The sequence below is a fragment of the Sinohyriopsis cumingii genome, chromosome 9, assembly GCF_028554795.1.
Source record: "Sinohyriopsis cumingii isolate HCF-2022 chromosome 9, ASM2855479v2, whole genome shotgun sequence".
NCBI lineage: Eukaryota > Metazoa > Mollusca > Bivalvia > Unionida > Unionidae > Sinohyriopsis > Sinohyriopsis cumingii.
The window spans coordinates 112,713,426-112,737,002 of NC_142969.1; positions in this window are offsets into that span (position 1 = coordinate 112,713,426).

Consider the following 23,577-nt stretch of genomic DNA (forward strand, 5'->3'; position numbering starts at 1 on the left):
TGCGAGAAAAAACACATGATGGTTTAAACCTAGCAAATTTAAAGATGAAACTGGTAAATTACAGTTTAAGTGATAGTGATATTAGTTCACTCTCATGTGAAAGTGTTGGAATTTCATGTGACTATAAGAAAACACCATGTGCAATATTCACGTGTGATTACGTCACGAGATTTGGATACTCACCCGAATCTGGGTGAGACACTGGTCCCAGTTATTTCGGAAGTGAAGCCCAAATTTTCAGATAACTGTAGTTATTGGAACTTCAGCGTATTACTATCTAATGCAAATAAATATTTATACAATCATAGTGAGAAAGATATATGTAGACATATATTATTTTAATCACTCAAGTGCATCAACTCGAGAAATATGAATTTAGTCACGTCGTAGTGATATGATTTTCTCTTCTTTTTTTTTTTACCTCAGACACACAAATGGATGAGAGAAATGCGGTAAATTAGAAGGAATTTGGTGGAAATTAATGAAACTACAAGTTAAATTGTATTAATCACATTTTATTCAAATTATATTTTTCCATCAAGATATATTGTATATATTTTATATTTATATTCCAATGTTCCATTTAATGTTTTCCTATCAAACAGTTGTTGCATCAATATCCGTGAAAAATCCGTTTTGTAAACTATGTATAGCATGGAAATTTTAATAAAACATTTCCATTATTATTACTGTTTTCTTTCAACTTACACTAACTTTAATTTATGTCTGTACCCTCATGCTTTTTATCCTTTTACCGCAAGGCGTTGGCTCACAGATAGAAACACCCTGTAATGTCTATAAAATAAACCAACTCCACTTCTGTTTTTTTTTTTCTGTCCTGGTTTCCTACAAAGTTTTGAACTTCTTGAACTTGAACGTCAGACATTTAGTGTCAAAGTTTACTGAAATTCAGTGCATGCCTGACCGGAGAATAATACTTATGCATTGGGAATCTATGAAACGTACCAGAACAAAAACTTTATATACCGGCTTTCTTGGATGAATTCATTAAATCTCATTATATTATTTACTGGGGACTTCAATATAAATCATTCCTATTTATAATAATTACTGGGGACTTCGACCTAAACTACCCCGTATTCTATTTATAATACTTACTGTGGACTTCGACATAAATTACCTCCCATTTATAATAATTACGAGGATTTTCAACATAAATAACCTCTCATTTGTAATACTTATTGTGGTCTTAAACATAAATTACCTTCTATTTATAAATATTATGGAGAACTTCAACATACATTAACCCCTATTTGTAATAATTACGGGATAATTCAACATAAATCTCAACATAATGCTTACAGTGGACATCAGAGTACGTTTACTTCCATTTAACAGGGGACATCAAAACCCGATTACTGCCATTTACTAATCAGAGAGAGTCTAACCTCATGCAGCTGGTTGGTCTACATCAGTTTCTCATATCATCGATCAAAGTACTTCTAATTCTTCCATTACTATAGGTCATACTTACTAGTCCATCACATGACCAATCGAATTACATCTATTTCGTCCACTGCTGTAGATCATATTTATATATGTCACATTATTGACCTCGAGTAGCATGCTACGGGAGGTAGGGCAGACGGGGCAAATGCCTGGGCGCCAGAGGTCTTGGGGCGCCAAAACCTCGGGGCCTAGAGCTCATGGGAAGTCGAAACCCCATTTGGGCTCTTTTCTTCGCCCCGGGTGCAATTTGTCCTTAGTACGCCACTGCCTAATTATACGAATCTCTTCCACTACTGAAAATCACATTTACTTTACATATTCGATCGAACTATGTCTAATTCCGGAGACCACGAGTGGCCATGTGGTCTAAAGCGCTCACCGTTACGGATCATTGCCATATCGCTTCTTTCTGCGTGAGTTCGGGTGTCAGGTTAGGCCAATGTGGGTAAGTGAGAATACTTGCAAGTATGTTCTCGTGGATCAGTGTTTTTTCCTGGGTTTTCCCAAATTCTTCCCCCATTGGTTATACTGGCCGGAAGTATAAAGTCTGTCTTGTGCTAAAAGATGGCTTTAAACCACACAACAACATCAGCAACGTCTAATTCCTCCAAGACAGAACATGATACTTACGTGTCCATCATATCTCTGATTGAATCACATCTTTTTCTTCCACTACTATAGACCATATATATGTATCGGTCACGTGGTTTGCCTAATTATACACATCTCTTCATCTATTGTAAATCATATATATATATATATATATATATATATATATATATATATATATATATATATATATATATATATATATATATATATGTCATATTTCTGACAGAGTTACATCTATTTCTTCCAATATTGTCGATCGTTATCATGTTTCCGTCACCTTTTCGACCGAATTATTCCACTGCCATATATCATATTTATGTTTCCGTCACATCTTCTACCGCATTACTTCAAATTCTTCCACTGCCATAGATCATATTTATGTTTCTGATCCGGAAATCTTTGATCATTATTTTGTGCCTACAATCTAAAGAATGGACTATTATTCGGTCGTCCATCGTGTCCGATGATGAGTCTAGTTTTGCTGCACACGGTAAATACGCGTATGGCTCCTGAGTCTAAAGCTGGAAGCACACAGGATGCTACAGATTGAACATGGAGAGCTTGCAGATATGATTGTCTGGGATGACGTGATGAGGCGTTTTTCTCTCATGGCTGTGTGTCGTTGGTGGCGGTTATCCTCCACTACTTCAATAGCCTTTGTGATGAGCATGCGACATGCAGACCTTTCATTGGCTGCATCAGCCAGCTCGCTGAGTTGACTTCAGCACCGTTTCAAGTTACGCTCCAGGTTGTATTTGTAATTTTTCCTGCAGCGCCCTCGTTTTCGGTTTTCCTGCTTCAGCTCACCATAGAAGAGCTGTCTCGGTATTCGGGTCTTCTGCATCCCAATGACGTGGCCAAACCATCAATGCGGGGAGCACAGGTCCTTTTGAGGACTTTTATGTTGGACACCTCGTCTTGTCATCTTGACATCACATGTCTGCAGTATAGAGTCCATGTTTCACCAGAAATAGAGCAGACCTGTGAGTATGACACTTTATAGATCTTGATCTTGGTTGACATCGGAATGTCTCTTTGCTGGAAGACTCTGACACTAAGTCTTCCTATGGCTTGGCTTGCTTTCCGGATGTTGGCTGTAATTTCATTGTCCAGCGACCCATCTGAAGACACTGTGCTCTCCACGTTCTTCAACTGTCTCTCCTCGATCTTGATGGCGGGTTGTGCTGGGTTCGTGTAATGAGCTGGCTGAAATATTACCTCTGTTTTATCCAGGTTTATTGTCAGACCAAACAGCTTGGATGCCTCAGACGATCCATAACAGATCAGTTCACTTGCGACGGGCTAGGCAATGAAGACAAAATGTTCATCGTTTCCTTTGTCTCCACCATGTCAAAGAAAGTAAGGAATAATTGCATGTTTTCTTTGTTGGCACTGTTTAGAAAAACGGATCTAGACTGTAGTGGTTTTGAAAGCAAGATATCTTCTTCGCATAGCTTACAAACAAAATCACCAGTACCGCTAAGGTTTTCATACAATTCACTCAGGCACATTTTTGGCACCAAAACAAAATTTACTCTGCCACTTGGCGATCCGTTTTTGTTCTCTTGATGTAAACTGTTTAGTACAACTGATCATATGCTGAACGGTAGCGATACAATTCTTAATTATTATGGATGATGACATAATGCATACTATGATATGTTTCATACAGATATACAGTGACACTAGACAGACTCTTACCTTGTCTCTTTGACAGTGCTTTATGTGTATCTATCGCTGTGCTGGTATTGCGAGAGTGCGGAAGTTTACTGGTATCACAGGAATATATATCGTTAACATTTTGTAAAATATGAATATGGCTCAATGTGTTTCTAATTATTTGAACCCGGAAACCAGATATATGTTCAGTTGGAAGCAACAAATAGGGCTACTACTTATGGGTTTACGTTGAAGAATTCGTCAGTCATTTTAGTCTAGCAGAGTATTATGAAATCGAAAGCCTTCTTGTATTGAATTTGAAACTGAAAACTATTTATGTACAGATATACAGAGGGGTGGGCTTCTCTTCCTGAATATGGCAACCAATCTGAAGAAAAAAATGTCTGGCAGATACATAATACTACGCAAGAGATCAGCGTTCTCGTTTTTATGCAAGTGCTATAAAATGTCTGATTTTTCCCCCTGAATGTTAAGTTTAATTTATGTATATCTTGGTATATCAGTTCACTGGTTACTATATCGATGTATTCTCACACTTGCGATGCCATATGGAGCGAGATAGCAAGGCAGTAGTAAGGATATCGATACATATTATCACAGACAATATCGCGATACCAACATGTATTGATGAATCGTTATACGTGTAATAGTTAGATGCATCCAAAACAAGTGAATTCAACTTTAGACGGTGCCTTTTCGCAAAGATATCTGCGTTTGTAAAGAAGAAAATGTAGGCAAGAATTTATATTTCTTAATGAGAGGAAAATGGACTCTGTTGGTTGTGGACATAATCTCCAGCAACTATGAGGATTTTTGTTTTATTTTTGTAGCTGTTGTTCAGTTTTGTTCTTCGAAGCAAAGAGGAAATACAAATATGCATTGTTCTTCTTAAATTTGCTCTATTTCAGTATTTGATAACGTCACCACGGGTTGTGTTCTTTCTCACCGTCTGGTAACAGGTTCTTCCCTATACTACTACTGATATCGTCTTTATCTTTTGGCAGGCCACCGCATACCGCTTCAGAAGAAAGAAAAAAAACTAAACATGTACATTTTTCAGATATTTATTTATTTATAAGATGCCTTATTTGTGAGTGAAATGCGACAATTTGCTGAATGTTTAACACTACTAATGAATGGCAGAAGTCAATACCACCCCGTTTGTATGTAACCCCCACCCCACCAGTAAAGGAAATCTTAAAAATTGCACAGAACTGAGATATTTCATTAATTGGTTTATAATTTCTGACCAGAGTGGCCCTAACAATGCGATTTCATACTTAACGGACGCTCCATATTGACACGGCACCATACTGCGTAAATTATGGTATAACGGTACCAATTGCGCAAGTCCATGTGGGTCGAGCTTATGGTGCAGGTAACATTGCATTCAGAAAAAAAGAACAACACTAGCTGTGATTGGTGCATTATGTAAGAGCTGTACTTTCTGTGAGGCTTAAAAAAAAGTTTAGCCTCTTGGCAACATATGAGATTATGTTCATTCCTATCTAGATCATATTTTGTATTTTTATGATTTTTTTTTAAATGTGGTACACATGGCTGAAACTGAGTCTGTTGTGACTAGATAACTCTTACCCCTGTCTAGTTCCAGCAGAGTTATCTCTCTTAAATGCAATGGAGTACCTGGTTTTGTCCTTGTCAAATTGACAATCTAGCATTGTTCTCTATGAAAGTGTGTGACATGCATGCTGAGGTAGGATAGAAAGTATATTTATTTCTCAAAACATTAGCATTGACGTATATGGAAAAACAATTGGTACTGTGATACCTTGTGGGTGAGTTGATTTCCTCATACAACGTTGTGGCATAGTTCATTCTATTCGGTAACTTTCGAATCATTCCGTAAATTACCATAATGTTGGGAGTTTACAGTTATATCCCTTTGCACACATTAGCATATAAATTCCAGCTCTTTTCAGTCCATGTGAAAGACAAGTTTGTAGTTGTCATTCTTTTCGTTTGAGTGATTCGACATTGTAAATATCGGAATCAGACGATATATTATTTTCCTTCCCTGAACTTACAATTGTAGTCGTGCATACATCCCTTCGTTGAAAATGGAACTGGAAATGACTGGATGAAAGGGTAGTCGTTTACACTGAAAACTTCCATTTGGAATGAAACGTGCAGACGATAACGGTTTTAGGGTCCTCCTGGGCATAATCAGGTGTAAAATTGTAAATCAATATATGAAATGACTAAATTCTGTGCATCTTTTCTCATTTGTACTTTTCGTTTTTTTATATCGGTAAGGGGGTACAAACAAATTGGACCACAACATCTTTGTTTTAAATGGCGTTTTTGTAATGCTACAAAAATGTAACACCTTGATGATACCTAAGTCAGTGTTTGCCAATATTACAAATGACGTATTATATTTCTCCATTTCTCAGGAACATTAGCAAGGTTTAGAGTTATATCCCTTTGCACACATAAACATAGAAATTATCCCGGCATGATGCCATTGCTATGGAAAACGTAAGCATTTATGCATTAAATGTAAACTAAAAACATAGTAGGACACGTAATAACGGTGATCTGGTTACAATAATTTCCTAAAACACAAACCACAACTGCTATATCAAACTTGCAAATTAGATTAAAAAATTGCATTGTTCTCGTAAACCCTGTTAGTACAATAATTTCTAATAAAAACAGGACGTTTGTCATTGCATAATTTATGTCTATCGAACTAAAAAGAACATTATCTAAAAGATAAACAAGTATGGTTGATGACAAAAAATAAGAATATTGATGCATCGATTACAGATAGTTTGCTTAAAAAAATGATATTGTAATATATACAATACGTACTAACATATGGTTTTATGAACCTGTGTGTGTGTGTGTGTGTGTGTGTGTGTCTATATTTGTGCGTGTGTGCGTGTCTACTGGTGGGGGTGAAGGTGATGAGGAATATTCAATACCGTATTTGTTTGTTCGCTTTTGTATATACAATGTCCCGACAGTATTTTATTAAGTTGTCATTGCGTGTCAACTCTGTCATTAAAGTGACTACTGATGTAGTTGAAATGATGCCAAATATTTTTGGACTTGGCTACAATAAAGTATATGAAATGAGGTACCAGCCGTGTGAGACACTGATTTCAAAAGAAACCATAAGTATTTGTATGCACGCAGACTTTATTTCATTCCATCCAAATTATGGAATAATAACTGATTAAAGATGTTAGGGAATGTAACAAAAACTGGACATCTACGTCATATATCCTCAGTTAGTAGATGATACCAGGTTCGAATATCCACGCGTGCGCTATCAAATAGATAAAAGCGGGCAATAAAACGTGAATTCCAATATATTCCGATATGACAAAGCTGGAGGTTTATATCTCTCCAACGTTTTTGAAACGGTTTTGCAAAATTACACTCGTACGCTGTAAAAAAAGAGATAAAAAAGGTTAATATAACGTGAATTCGTATATTTTCTGTTAAAAACTTTCTCGGCATTTTAAAATACATCCTCCAATGAATTATATAATTTACATATTGGGGGGTGGGTGATCTGCTGAAATTCATGTAGATCTCCACTTTCAAGATGGCACCGCTCCAAAAGATGAAATACAGAACTTATAAATTACAATATGAACCAAAACATTCACCATTGACCGCTTTTATTTTTTTAACTTCTATCTGTTGCTTGAAGATGAATGAAAACTATGTTCTTTCTGGGGTTTTTATGAACCCCACTGGATATGGTTTAGGACTCCTTTGATTACTTACTAATTAGAGGTCACGAGTGCCCTACAGTCCTAGTGGGACCGTTTATAAGTTAAAGATATTCACCGCTTGACACGCGTTACCTTTCTATAATGTACTATGGATTGTTGCATAAAGAATGAATTGAAAACGCATTATTGCTAATAGACAAATAATTGTGATAGTGTTATAATAATGTATCACTTTTTATTAGGAAAAGGAACATTTCATTTTTCCGGGATGGCTGGGTTGGAATCATCATGTCGCCTGCCCCATTATCATGTGTCAGGATTTGATTCAAATAAGGTGTTAACATAATTAAAGCTTAAATAGGTGAGTTATAATCGCTTCTTAAAAGAAGAGCATGGAAAGGAAACACAGTTATCACTGATATTGAGTGGAACAACGAATAACTTCCGTGTCTCTGCTTGGATTTGTGTGATATTCAAGCTGGGTAGAGAAATTCTTTGCACTTATGAGGACAAGGAAATAATAGAGTTTTTAACATAAATAAAATATTAAAATCAATTAGAAAATATTTAGCATTTAATTGACATTTTTAATTTCTTTACGAAACAACCACTAAATTCCGTCAGCAGCTGATGTTCAAAAAATATAAGTAAAGAAATAAATACAGAAGAAATACTTTTTTCCAGCTTAGAAATGCAAAAGGCTTTATACATTATTATTTTTGGTAAATACACACATATTCGTCGATTTGACAGTTGCTCACGGAGAGATGATACGATATTACAATATAGATAAAGATTATAAATTTTGACTCATGGATGGATGGATGAATGGACGAACATATCGACATAATGCACCTAAATATTTGCAATCGTCATTATAATATATAATATCACTAAATAACTCACTTCTGTTGATTAATGTGCTGTTTGGTACTGGTTTCATTGCCCTACTCGTGAAATTTATCGAAAGGATGAAATAAATAATATGAGGAAATCATCGATCCATGAACAAAAATGATAGATAGACAGACATACATATAGATAAATATATGTAGAGACATAAAAGATAGATAGAGAGACAGACTGGCAGATACAGATAGATAGATAGATAAATAGATAGATAGATAGATAGATAGATAGAAAGAGAGAGAGAGAGAGAAATAGATAGATATATACATAGTGTTATGTATAGTTGATTTAATTATACCTGATTTAATATAGACAGGCAGACATACAGATAGATAGAGAGAGAGAGACAAAAAATGATATATAAATAGATAGATAGAAAGACTGACAGATAGATATATAGATAAATAGATAGATAGATAGATCGACTGACAGACTGACTGACAGAGAGTCAGAGATAGATAGATAGATAGATAGATAGATAGATAAATAGATAGATAGATAGATAGATAGTGTTATGTATAGCTGATTTAATTATATCTGATTTAAAATAGACAGACAGACATACAGATAGATAGAGAGAGAGAGAGACAAAAATGATATATAAATAGATAGATAGACAGACTGACTGACAGAGAGATAGATAGATAGATCGATTGACAATCTGACTGACAGAGAGACAGAGATAGATAGATAGACGATCGATAGATAGATATATAATGTTATGTATATTTGATTTAATTATATCTGATTTAATATATATATATATATATATATATATATATATATATATATATATATATATATATATATATATATATATTTCAATTTTAATTGTTTCTCAGTTGTTAAAAAAAAATATTTTTCATTACATGATATGTAATGTAAATTTATTCACTAGAGATGATCACGTGACCCCTTGTTTATGTTTCTGAAGACCATATATCCTATATTTTGGAAAATTATTCTCAGTTGCAACTGGGGCTTTTCTTACACTAGAAGTTGTATGTTGTGCTGTTTGGGGTTATTACAGATTACTTGGATTCAAAAGAATTAATTCTGTTATATTTTCTGGAAAATACGTGTGCTCGTGTAAAGTTGTTGAACAAGGACAGTTTTTTTTATATAAAAAACGTTATACAGCTATCAGGATCCGGAATGATAATGCTTGCTTCTACAAGGAACTGTAGAATTAAACACTACAGATTTCACCACATGTCATCGTCTTCCATCTTGGATTTTTCGTCGGGATTAGAACTTGAAATCAGATGGATATTTTGCAATTAGGACTTCAAAAATTGTTTTCTTGGATTATTTTGGATTTGATTATATAAAACCATAAGTGAATTCTTTTTCTTCTTCAATTTTACAAAAATTATCCAGGGAAATAAATTATTGTATTTTTCAAAGCTTGTTCTTTTCACTCTTTAGTATGTTACTGTTTATTCGAAACTAAACACGTAACATAAAAATAGATAGGTAGGCAGACAAACATACAAACGGACAGACAGACAGACAGAGATAGATGGATCTCGTACACATCATTACAACACTAGTATTTAAACGCTATGTATAATATTACTGATCTATTTTTCCCCTCGTCTTAATTACTGTTTTTGACTTGTAATATTTGCCTTGTCGCGAAAGTTTTACATTTATGATGAATGTAATGAATATAATAAATATGTGCCGAATGTGATGAATTTACCTGTGTGATGAATCTAATGAGTTTACAAGTGTCACAAATGTTATGATGTATATTTGTGTTGAATGTAATGAATAAACAAGTGTGATGAACGTAATTAATTTACACGCATGATGAATGTTATGAATGTAAATGCGTGATGAATGTCATGAACATACATGCTTTATGAATGTGTCAAACTTACCTGTGTCGGACGTACATGTATAATGGCTGTGACAAATTGACATGTCTGTAAAATGTGATGAATTTACAGGTGTGATGAATATGCTGAATTTATATGTATGATTAATATGATGGGCTCGCAAGTGTGGCGAATGTAATGAGTTTTAGGTGTGATGAATGTTATGAATTTCCATGTGCATGCAAATATGATATATTTACACGTGTAATGATCGTTATGAATTTCCATGTGTGGCGAATGTGATATATTTACACGTGTGATGCATTAAAATTTTTATATGTGTGGCGAATGTGATAAGTTTACATATGCGATCAATGTTACGAATTTTCCTGTGTGTCATAATCTTCACCTTCTTTTAACTCAAATTCAGGTAAACATGTTTGCATTCATAATGATATGAATATTAATCCACATTCATAGTGACAATGCATTCCGTTGTTTACAAATTTTGTTAACCCTATGAACTCGATTTTGGACAAGGTCAAATAAAAGCTACATATATAAATAACATACAGCCATGAAGAAAGTCAAAGAAATAATAAAAAATTATATATACATAACAGCATGCGGGTCATGTATGTATGTATGTATACGTACGTACGTACGTACGTACGTATGTATGTATGTATGTATATGAAAAATTTTACACTTTAAAAAAGGAATAACTTATTTATGACAATGTTTCTTTTTAAATAGTGGTTATTTTTTGAAACAATTGTCTTATTTTTTCCTCAGAAAATTCTTTTCCTTATAACTTAAATTAACATTTTCCATTTCTATATGTATGCCACATAAATCCAAGCAAAATATACAATAAATGTTTCACATGGATCACAAATTTTATCGAGAAATTCCTCAAAAATGATTGATAAATTCATTTACTTTCAATGCTAAGTTTTAAGAAATGTGTTTAAATTTGTTTTCAATAGGCTGCTTTGCTTTTCGTCACCTTACTGGTTCCAGTTTTCAAGACATGGTAATGTGGAAGGCGCGAAATAATTTTGACCCATCCACACCGGAAGTGTTAAAGTTTCCTGTTCTTAGTTAAAAATAATACATTATTACAATAATGTGATAATTGTTAACCCATTAGTAGGTAATAATACGTTTTGAATTATTTCTTTGTACATCAATTCCAAGAACCATGAGATAATGTAACGTGTGTGGAGCGGTGTCTATTACAAACGTATTAATGACATCCCAGGGACAATGTGTTACTCGTGGCCAGTAATTAATTGGTTATCAAAAAGTCGTAAACCATAACCAGTGGGGTGTATATAAAACAGGAAAATTGTTAGGACTTTCATTCCACCTCAGTCTTTCATCAGACAAAAGTCAGAATAGTATAGCGGTCTGTAGAAAATAGTGTGCTTCATGTTGTAATTTTGGTGCATCTTTGCAGTTAGAAAAATTCTTCTTTGTGGACTTCGGGATAATTTTCTCCGAAAAGGTATCTCTCTCTCTATTAAGTCTTCGTCCCATCTATTTACTCATATATTTCACTTCAATTACAAATTATCCACATTTATACGAAAGTAATTTTTACGAATTGGTAGCTCACCGACAAAGTGTCTGTCCAATATAGCATTCTATGTAGATGTTTTAAAAAAAATGTCTCCAAAGTTTTTGCACAGGAAATCATTGGATCAATGTTATCTTCATTGCCTCAACGTCCATATGTGTTTGCGATAAATTTTCGAGCAACCATTTCTTTCCCGTTTGAGACCGTCAATCCTCGAATCAGATATTTAATCTCCTAGCCGATGATATTTGGCATAAGTGTCTACGTCATATATTCTTTTGTTAATTTCCCTAATAGAGAACCCAGCTACCTTTTGTATTACACATTTGATACGATAACATCATATGGATTCAAATTATCTAGGTTAAGATTGGTTGAAGGCTGATGACAGGTCTCCTATGTATAAATGTATACTGTTTACCACAATTTTTCTTACCTATATAAGCATAATGTTTTCTACAACACTGCTTGTTTCAGCAAAAATTATTGAATCTAGTACCATTTTCCTTAAAATATCCAGCACGTGTTTTTCGACTTAATTCACTTCTCACTGCTAGGAACAGCAAGTACCTTTATATAAATATGGACTATGAACAATGATTATCAGATCCTGGACATCACTATTTGTTATTTCTCGTATATCATGGACATCACTATTTGTTATTCTAGCATGTCATGTCGTGGACATCACTATTTGTTATTCTCGCATGTCATGTCCTGGATATCACTATTTGTTATTCTCGTATGTCATGTCCTGGACATCAGTATTTGTTATTTCTCGTATATCATGGACATCACTATTTGTTATTCTAGCATGTCATGTCGTGGACATCACTATTTGTTATTCTCGCATGTCATGTCCTGGATATCACTATTTGTTATTCTCGTATGTCATGTCCTGGACATCAGTATTTGTTATTTCTCGTATATGATGGACATCACCATTTGTTATTCTCGCATGTCATGTCCTGGACATCACTATTTGTTATTCTGGTATGTCATGTCCTGGATATCACTATTTGTTATTCCCGTATGTCATGTCCTGGACATCACTATTTGTTATTCTCGTATATCATGACCTGGATATCACTATTTCTTATTCTTGTATTAAGAGCCTTTTTATTAGCAAACTCTTTTAAGAAATTCACCCTTGCATTTAGTTTCTACTTTTCTGAGTTTCTTTTTAATTATGTATTTATTTATTTATTATTTATTTTTATACTTTAATTTTAAATAGATTCCATTTGTTGAGTGACGTGTATTTTCAATATTAATGATAATTACATAGGCCAACCTTCTTAATGTGCATGCTAACATCAAAGCCAATTAAAAATATTCAACGGTGTATTCGAAAACGTTTGCTTAGGAAAATAAAATCTCCCACCAACTATACATTACATTGAACAAATGACCTTGTTTCTTTTCTACGTATAAATAGCTTAGCCGACTAAGTGCCTGTATAAAGTTTGTGTTAATTTTTTTCGTTGTATGTTCCAGATGCATACGATATCTGTATTGCTAGAGGGACGGAAATGTTACCTGAAGGTGACAAAGAACACAACTTGTGGTGACGTAATACAACACTTGCTGAATTGCAATGGACTGAATCCGAATGATAAAGATTCTTATTTCCTCATCATGTCAAACAATATAACCGAAAAGCAACTTTCAAACAACGCAAACATCCCGAATGTAAACAAAGATTTGATGTCTGAAACCAACAGAATCCATTTCATCATGCGAAAGAAAATTCGTCTATTCGTGCCTAAAATTTCCATTGCCAAACGCAAACGTCTTCGTGAGAAATCGTCGGCAAAAGAACAAAAAGTTGAAAAAATTGTATCAACTCGTTTGGATACACCTATATATGAATCATCAAGGAAAGCAAGTGAACAAATACGGGGCGTCAAGCGACTGTATCAACTAGTGCAGGTGCAAAAAAGACGCCTAAGTGAGGTATATCAAAGATTTAATGGCACTGCTAAATTTTTTAAACGAACTATGAGAAAGAAGTCAATTCACTCTAAAGCAGATACCAGTCCGGACCAATTTCGAAAGAACGTGAATAAGGAAATGATGCAAAGATTCCTTTCTTTCGATGACGTGGTGGCGACAAAGGAGATGGAGAATCTGGCGTCCGTTTTGCCTACCTCATCGTCCGTGGACCGGTCTGTTATGAATTGTTCCATGAGATTGATGCCGCATATGCTGGAAAGTCCACTTATTGACTATGCAACTGAATATCCACTGGTAAATGAGACCGGCCTCTCTGAACTGAACACTGATTTTGAAGATGTTCTATTGTTCGATGATAAGTTGTATCATAGAGGCAAAGGTGAAGGGAGCTTTGGAACAATGCCTTTGCCACCTAGTCGGAGACTTACTATTGCAGATCCAAGTCGCGTGAGACGGAACGATACACCTTTACACAGTACCCCTCTTTCTAATAAAACCATGACATACTTGAATAAATGTAGAAAACCGACTAGAATGATGCGGCAGTTTGGAAGCACACGGTTACCTCTAGATCGACTGAATAATCTTACACCAAAGGAAATGCCAATTTGTGATTCCAGCTTGAATAGAAGACCTGATGGTGATCTATCCATGTTCATTTGCCAAAGGAGATCTGCTTTCTCCAGTCAAAAAGATAAATGTAAGTACTTTAGGGAACAATGCTACGTATCGGACTCTGATGATATTGTAGACCGGACACGTCTAGATAAAGAACTTGATGACGCCGTCCATAATACTTTTGATGACGACAAGAATGTTTACACGCGTTCTGCTTCTTCTTTCAACGTCCTCTCCAGGAAGTTAGCAAATGATCATGACCATTTTACCTTAGCTTTCGACAGGAGCCCACGTGAGTTTCCACACGTGCATGACGTGCGAGAAAAAACACATGATGGTTTAAACCTAGCAAATTTAAAGATGAAACTGGTAAATTACAGTTTAAGTGATAGTGATATTAGTTCAATCTCATGTGAAAGTGTTGGAATTTCATGTGACTATAAGAAGACACCATGTGCAATATTCACGTGTGATTACGTCACGAGATTTGGATACTCACCCGAATCTGGTTGAGACACTGGTCCCAGTTATTTCGGAAGTGAAGCCCAAATTTTCAGATAACTGTAGTTATTGGAACTTCAGCGTATTACTATCTAATGCAAATAAATATTTATACAATCATAGTGAGAAAGATATATATAGACATATATTATTTTAATCACTCAAGTGCAACAACTCGAGAAATATGAATTTAGTCACGTCATAGTGATATGATTTTCTCTTCTTTTTTTTTACCTCAGACACACAAATGGATGAGAGAAATGCGGTAAATTAGAAGGAATTTGGTGGAAATTAATGAAACTACAAGTTAAATTGTATTAATCACATTTTATTCAAATTATATTTTTCCATCAAGATATATTGTATATATTTTATATTTATATTCCAATGTTCCATTTAATGTTTTCCTATCAAACAGTTGTGACATCAATATCCGTGAAAAATCCGTTTTGTAAACTATGTATAGCATGGAAATTTTAATAAAACATTTCCATTATTATTACTGTTTTCTTTCAACTTACACTAACTTTAATTTATGTCTGTACCCTCATGCTTTTTATCCTTTTACCGCAAGGCGTTGGCTCACAGATAGAAACACCCTGTAATGTCTATAAAATAAACCAACTCCACTTCTGTTTTTTTTTTTTTCTGTCCTGGTTTCCTACAAAGTTTTGAACTTCTTGAACTTGAACGTCAGACATTTAGTGTCAAAGTTTACTGAAATTCAGTGCATGCCTGACCGGAGAATAATACTTATGCATTGGGAATCTATGAAACGTACCAGAACAAAAACTTTATATACCGGCTTTCTTGGATGAATTCATTAAATCTCATTATATTATTTACTGGGGACTTCAATATAAATCATTCCTATTTATAATAATTACTGGGGACTTCGACCTAAACTACCCCGTATTCTATTTATAATACTTACTGTGGACTTCGACATAAATTACCTCCCATTTATAATAATTACGAGGATTTTCAACATAAATAACCTCTCATTTGTAATACTTATTGTGGTCTTAAACATAAATTACCTTCTATTTATAAATATTATGGAGAACTTCAACATACATTAACCCCTATTTGTAATAATTACGGGATAATTCAACATAAATCTCAACATAATGCTTACAGTGGACATCAGAGTACGTTTACTTCCATTTAACAGGGGACATCAAAACCCGATTACTGCCATTTACTAATCAGAGAGAGTCTAACCTCATGCAGCTGGTTGGTCTACATCAGTTTCTCATATCATCGATCAAATTACTTCTAATTCTTCCATTACTATAGGTCATACTTACTAGTCCATCACATGACCAATCGAATTACATCTATTTCGTCCACTGCTGTAGATCATATTTATATATGTCACATTATTGACCTCGAGTAGCATGCTACGGGAGGTAGGGCAGACGGGGCAAATGCCTGGGCGCCAGAGGTCTTGGGGCGCCAAAACCTCGGGGCCTAGAGCTCATGGGAAGTCGAAACCCCATTTGGGCTCTTTTCTTCGCCCCGGGTGCAATTTGTCCTTAGTACGCCACTGCCTAATTATACGAATCTCTTCCACTACTGAAAATCACATTTACTTTACATATTCGATCGAACTATGTCTAATTCCGGAGACCACGAGTGGCCATGTGGTCTAAAGCGCTCACCGTTACGGATCATTGCCATATCGCTTCTTTCTGCGTGAGTTCGGGTGTCAGGTTAGGCCAATGTGGGTAAGTGAGAATACTTGCAAGTATGTTCTCGTGGATCAGTGTTTTTTCCTGGGTTTTCCCAAATTCTTCCCCCATTGGTTATACTGGCCGGAAGTATAAAGTCTGTCTTGTGCTAAAAGATGGCTTTAAACCACACAACAACATCAGCAACGTCTAATTCCTCCAAGACAGAACATGATACTTACGTGTCCATCATATCTCTGATTGAATCACATCTTTTTCTTCCACTACTATAGACCATATATATGTATCGGTCACGTGGTTTGCCTAATTATACACATCTCTTCATCTATTGTAAATCATATATATATATATATATATATATATATATATATATATATATATATATATATATATATATATATATATATATATATATATATATATTCGTCATATTTCTGACAGAGTTACATCTATTTCTTCCAATATTGTCGATCGTCATCATGTTTCCGTCACCTCTTCGACCGAATTATTCCACTGCCATTTATCATATTTATGTTTCCGTCACATCTTCGACCGCATTACTTCAAATTCTTCCACTGCCATAGATCATATTTATGTTTCTGATCCGGAACTCTTTGAGGATTATTTTGTGCCTACAATCTAAAGAATGGACTATTATTCGGTCGTCCATCGTGTCCGATGATGAGTCTAGTTTTGCTGCACACGGTAAATACGCGTATGGCTCCTGAGTCTGAATCTGGAAGCACACAGGATGCTACAGATTGAACATGGAGAGCTTGTAGATATGATTGTCTGGGATAACGTGATGAGGCGTTTTTCTCTCATGGCTGTGTGTCGTTGGTGGCGGTTATCCTCCACTACTTCAATAGCCTTTGTGATGAGCATGCGACATGCAGACCTTTCATTGGCTGCATCAGCCAGCTCGCTGAGTTGACTTCCGCACCGTTTCAAGTTACGCTCCAGGTTGTATTTGTAATTTTTCCTGCAGCGCCCTCGTTTTCGGTTTTCCTGCTTCAGCTCACCATAGAAGAGCTGTCTCGGTATTCGGGTCTTCTGCATCCCAATGACGTGGCCAAACCATCAATGCGGGGAGCACAGGTCCTTTTGAGGACTTTTATGTTGGACACCTCGTCTTGTCATCTTGACATCACATGTCTGCAGTATAGAGTCCATGTTTCACCAGAAATAGAGCAGGGCTGTGAGTATGACACTTTATAGATCTTGATCTTGGTTGACATCGGAATGTCTCTTTGCTGGAGGACTCTGACACTAAGTCTTCCTATGGCTTGGCTTGCTTTCCGGATGTTGGCTGTAATTTCATTGTCCAGCGACCCATCTGAAGACACTGTGCTCTCCACGTTCTTCAACTGTCTCTCCTCGATCTTGATGGTGGGTTGTGCTGGGTTCGTGTAATGAGCTGGCTGAAATATTACCTCTGTTTTATCCAGGTTTATTGTCAGACCAAACAGCTTGGATGCCTCAGACGATCCATAACAGATCAGTTCACTTGCGACGGGCTAGGCAATGAAGACAAAATGTTCATCGTTTCCTTTGTCTCCACCATGTCAAAGAAAGTAAGGAATAATTGCATGTTTTCTTTGTTGGCACTGTTTAGAAAAACGGATCTAGACTGTAGTGGTTTTGAAAGCAAGATATCTTCTTCGCATAGCTTACAAACAAAATCACCAGTACCGCTAAGGTTTTCATACAATTCACTCAGGCACATTTTTGGCACCAAAACAAAATTTACTCTGCCACTTGGCGATCCGTTTTTGTTCTCTTGATGTAAACTGTTTAGTACAACTGATCATATGCTGAACGGTAGCGATACAATTCTTAATTATTATGGATGATGACATAATGCATACTATGATATGTTTCATACAGATATACAGTGACACTAGACAGACTCTTACCTTGTCTCTTTGACATTGCTTTATGTGTATCTATCACTGTGCTGGTATTGCGAGAGTGCGGAAGTTTACTGGTATCACAGGAATATATATCGTTAACATTTTGTAAAATATGAATATGGCTCAATGTATTTCTAATTATTTGAACCCGGAAACCAGATATATGTTCAGTTGGAAGCAACAAATAGGGCTACTACTTATGGGTTTACGTTGAAGAATTCGTCAGTCATTTTAGTCTAGCAGAGTATTATGAAATCGAAAGCCTTCTTGTATTGAATTTGAAACTGAAAACTATATATGTACAGATATACAGAGGGGTGGGCTTCTCTTCCTGAATATGGCAACCAATCTGAAGAAAAAAATGTCTGGCAGATACATAATACTACGCAAGAGATCAGCGTTCTCGTTTTTATGCAAGTGCTATAAAAATGTCTGATTTTTTCCCCCTGAATGTTAAGTTTAATTTATGTATATCTTGGTATATCAGTTCACTGGTTACTATATCGATGTATTGTCACACTTGCGATGCCATATGGAGCGAGACAGCAAGGCAGTAGTAAGGATATCGATACATATTATCACAGACAATATCGCGATACCAACATGTATCGATGAATCGTTATACGTGTCATAGTTAGATGCATCCAAAACAAGTGAATTCAACTTTAGACGGTGCCTTTTCGCAAAGATATCTGCGTTTGTAAAGAAGAAAATGTAGGCAAGAATTTATATTTCTTAATGAGAGGAAAATGGACTCTGTTGGTTGTAGACATAATCTCCAGCAACTATGAGGATTTTTGTTTTATTTTTGTAGCTGTTGTTCAGTTTTGTTCTTCGAAGCAAAGAGGAAATACAAATATGCATTGTTCTTCTTAAATTTGCTCTATTTCAGTATTTGATAACGTCACCACGGGTTGTGTTCTTTCTCACCGTCTGGTAACAGGTTCTTCCCTATACTACTACTGATATCGTCTTTATCTTTTGGCAGGCCACCGCATACCGCTTCAGAAGAAAGAAAAAAACTAAACATATACATTTTTCAGATATTTATTTATTTATAAGATGCCTTATTTGTGAGTGAAATGCGACAATTTGCTGAATGTTTAACACTACTAATGAATGGCAGAAGTCAATACCACCCCGTTTGTATGTAACCCCCACCCCACCAGTAACGGAAATCTTAAAAATTGCACAGAACTGAGATATTTCATTAATTGATTTATAATTTCTGACCAGAGTGGCCCTAACAATGCGATTTCATACTTAACGGACGCTCCATATTGACACGGCACCATACTGCGTAAATTATGGTATAACGGTACCAATTGCGCAAGTCCATGTGGGTCGAGCTTATGGTGCAGGTAACATTGCATTCAGAAAAAAAGAACAACACTAGCTGTGATTGGTGCATTATGTAAGAGCTGTACTTTCTGTGAGGCTTAAAAAAAAGTTTTGCCTCTTGGCAACATATGAGGTTATGTTCATTCCTATCTAGATCATATTTTGTATTTTTATGATTTTTTTTAAAATGTGGTACACATGGCTGAAACTGAGTCTGTTGTGACTAGATAACTCTTACCCCTGTCTAGTTCCAGCAGAGTTATCTCTCTTAAATGCAATGAAGTACCTGGTTTTGTCCTTGTCAAATTGACAATCTAGCATTGTTCTCTATGAAAGTGTGTGACATGCATGCTGAGGTAGGATAGAAAGTATATTTATTTCACAAAACATTAGCATTGACGTATATGGAAAAACAATTGGTACTGTGATACCTTGTGGGCGAGTTGATTTCCTCATACAACGTTGTGGCATAGTTCATTCTATTCGGTAACTTTCGAATCATTCTGTAAATTACCATAATGTTGGGAGTTTAGAGTTATATCCCTTTGCACACATTAGCATATAAATTCCAGCTCTTTTCAGTCCATGTGAAAGACAAATTTGTAGTTGTCATTCTTTTCGTTTGAGTGATTCGACATTGTAAATATCGGAATCAGACGATATATTATTTTCCTTCCCTGAACTTACAATTGTAGTCGTGCATACATCCCTTCGTTGAAAATGGAACTGGAAATGACTGGATGAAAGGGTAGTCGTTTACACTGAAAACTTCCATTTGGAATGAAACGTGCAGACGATAACGGTTTTAGGGTCCTCCTGGGCATAATCAGGTGTAAAATTGTAAATCAATATATGAAATGACTAAATTCTGTGCATCTTTTCTCATTTGTACTTTTCGTTTTTTTATATCGGTAAGGGGGTACAAACAAATTGGACCATAACATCTTTGTTTTAAATGGCGTTTTTGTAATGCTACAAGAATTTAACACCTTGATGATACCTAAGTCAGTGTTTGCCAATATTACAAATGACGTATTATATTTCTCCATTTCTCAGGAACATTAGCAAGGTTTAGAGTTATATCCCTTTGCACACATAAACATAGAAATTATCCCGGCATGATGCCATTGCTATGGAAAACGTAAGCATTTATTCATTAAATGTAAACTAAAAACATAGTAGGACACGTAATAACGGTGATCTGGTTACAATAATTTCCTAAAACACAAACCACAACTGCTATATCAAACTTGCAAATTAGATTAAAAAATTGCATTGTTCTCGTAAACCCTGTTAGTACAATAATTTCTAATAAAAACAGGACGTTTGTCATTGCATAATTTATGTCTATCGAACTAAAAAGAACATTATCTAAAAGATAAACAAGTATGGTTGATGACAAAAAATAAGAATATTGATGCATCGATTACAGATAGTTTGCTTAAAAAAATGATATTGTAATATATACAATACGTACTAACATATGGTTTTATGAACCTGTGTGTGTGTGTGTGTGTCTATATTTGTGCGTGTGTGCGTGTCTATTGGTGGGGGTGAAGGTGATGAGGAATATTCAATACCATATTTGTTTGTTCGCTTTTGTATATACAATGTCCCGAAAGTATTTAATTAAGTTGTCATTGCGTGTCAACTCTGTCATTAAAGTGACTACTGATGTAGTTGAAATGATGCCAAATATTTTTGGACTTGGCTACAATAAAGTATATGAAATGAGGTACCAGCCGTGTGAGACACTGATTTCAAAAGAAACCATAAGTATTTGTATGCACGCAGACTTTATTTCATTCCATCCAAATTATGGAATAATAACTGATTAAAGATGTTAGGGAATGTAACAAAAACTGGACATCTACGTCATATATCCTCAGTTAGTAGATGATACCAGGTTCGAATATCCACGCGTGCGCTATCAAATAGATAAAAGCGGGCAATAAAACGTGAATTCCAATATATTCCGATATGACAAAGCTGGAGGTTTATATCTCTATAACGTTTTTGAAACGGTTTTGCAAAATTACACTCGTACGCTGTAAAAAAAAGAGATAAAAAATGTTAATATAACGTGAATTCGTATATTTTCTGTTAAAAACTTTCTCGGCATTTTAAAATACATCCTCCAATGAATTATATAATTTACATATTGGGGGGTGGGTGATCTGCTGAAATTCATGTAGTTCTCCACTTTCAAGATGGCACCGCTCCAAAAGATGAAATACAGAACTTATAAATTACAATATGAACCAAAACATTCACCATTGACCGCTTTTATTTTTTTAACTTCTGACTGTTGCTTGAAGATGAATGAAAACTATGTTCTTTCTGGGGTTTTTATGAACCCCACTGGATATGGTTTAGGACTCCTTTGATTACTTACTAATTAGAGGTCACGAGTGCCCTACAGTCCTAGTGGGACCGTTTATAAGTTAAAGATATTCACCGCTTGACACGCGTTACCTTTCTATAATGTACTATGGATTGTTGCATAAAGAATGAATTGAAAACGCATTATTGCTAATAGACAAATAATTGTGATAGTGTTATAATAATGTATCACTTTTTATTAGGAAAAGGAACATTTCATTTTTCCGGGATGGCTGGGTTGGAATCATCATGTCGCCTGCCCCATTATCATGTGTCAGGATTTGATTCAAATAAGGTGTTAACATAATTAAAGCTTAAATAGGTGAGTTATAATCGCTTCTTAAAAGAAGAGCATGGAAAGGAAACACAGTTATCACTGATATTGAGTGGAACAACGAATAACTTCCGTGTCTCTGCTTGGATTTGTGTGATATTCAAGCTGGGTAGAGAAATTCTTTGCACTTATGAGGACAAGGAAATAATAGAGTTTTTAACATAAATAAAATATTAAAATCAATTAGAAAATATTTAGCATTTAATTGACATTTTTAATTTCTTTACGAAACAACCACTAAATTCCGTCAGCAGCTGATGTTCAAAAAATATAAGTAAAGAAATAAATACAGAAGAAATACTTTTTTCCAGCTTAGAAATGCAAAAGGCTTTATACATTATTATTTTTGGTAAATACACACATATTCGTCGATTTGACAGTTGCTCACGGAGAGATGATACGATATTACAATATAGATAAAGATTATAAATTTTGACTCATGGATGGATGGATGAATGGACGAACATATCGACATAATGCACCTAAATATTTGCAATCGTCATTATAATATATAATATCACTAAATAACTCACTTCTGTTGATTAATGTGCTGTTTGGTACTGGTTTCATTGCCCTACTCGTGAAATTTATCGAAAGGATGAAATAAATAATATGAGGAAATCATCGATCCATGAATAAAAATGATAGTTAGACAGACAGACGTATAGATAAATATATGTAGAGACATAAAAGATAGATAGAGAGACAGACTGGCTGATACAGATAGATAGATAGATAGATAGATAGATAGATAGATAGATAGATAGAGAGAGAGAGAAAAATAGATAGATATATACATAGTGTTATGTATAGTTGATTTAATTATACCTGATTTAATATAGACAGGCAGACATACAGATAGATAGAGAGAGAGAGAGAGACAAAAAATGATATATAAATAGATAGATAGAAAGACTGACAGATAGATATATAGATAAATAGATAGATAGATCGACTGACAGACTGACTGACAGAGAGTCAGAGATAGATAGATAGATAGATAAATAGATAGATAGATAGTGTTATGTATAGCTGATTTAATTATATCTGAT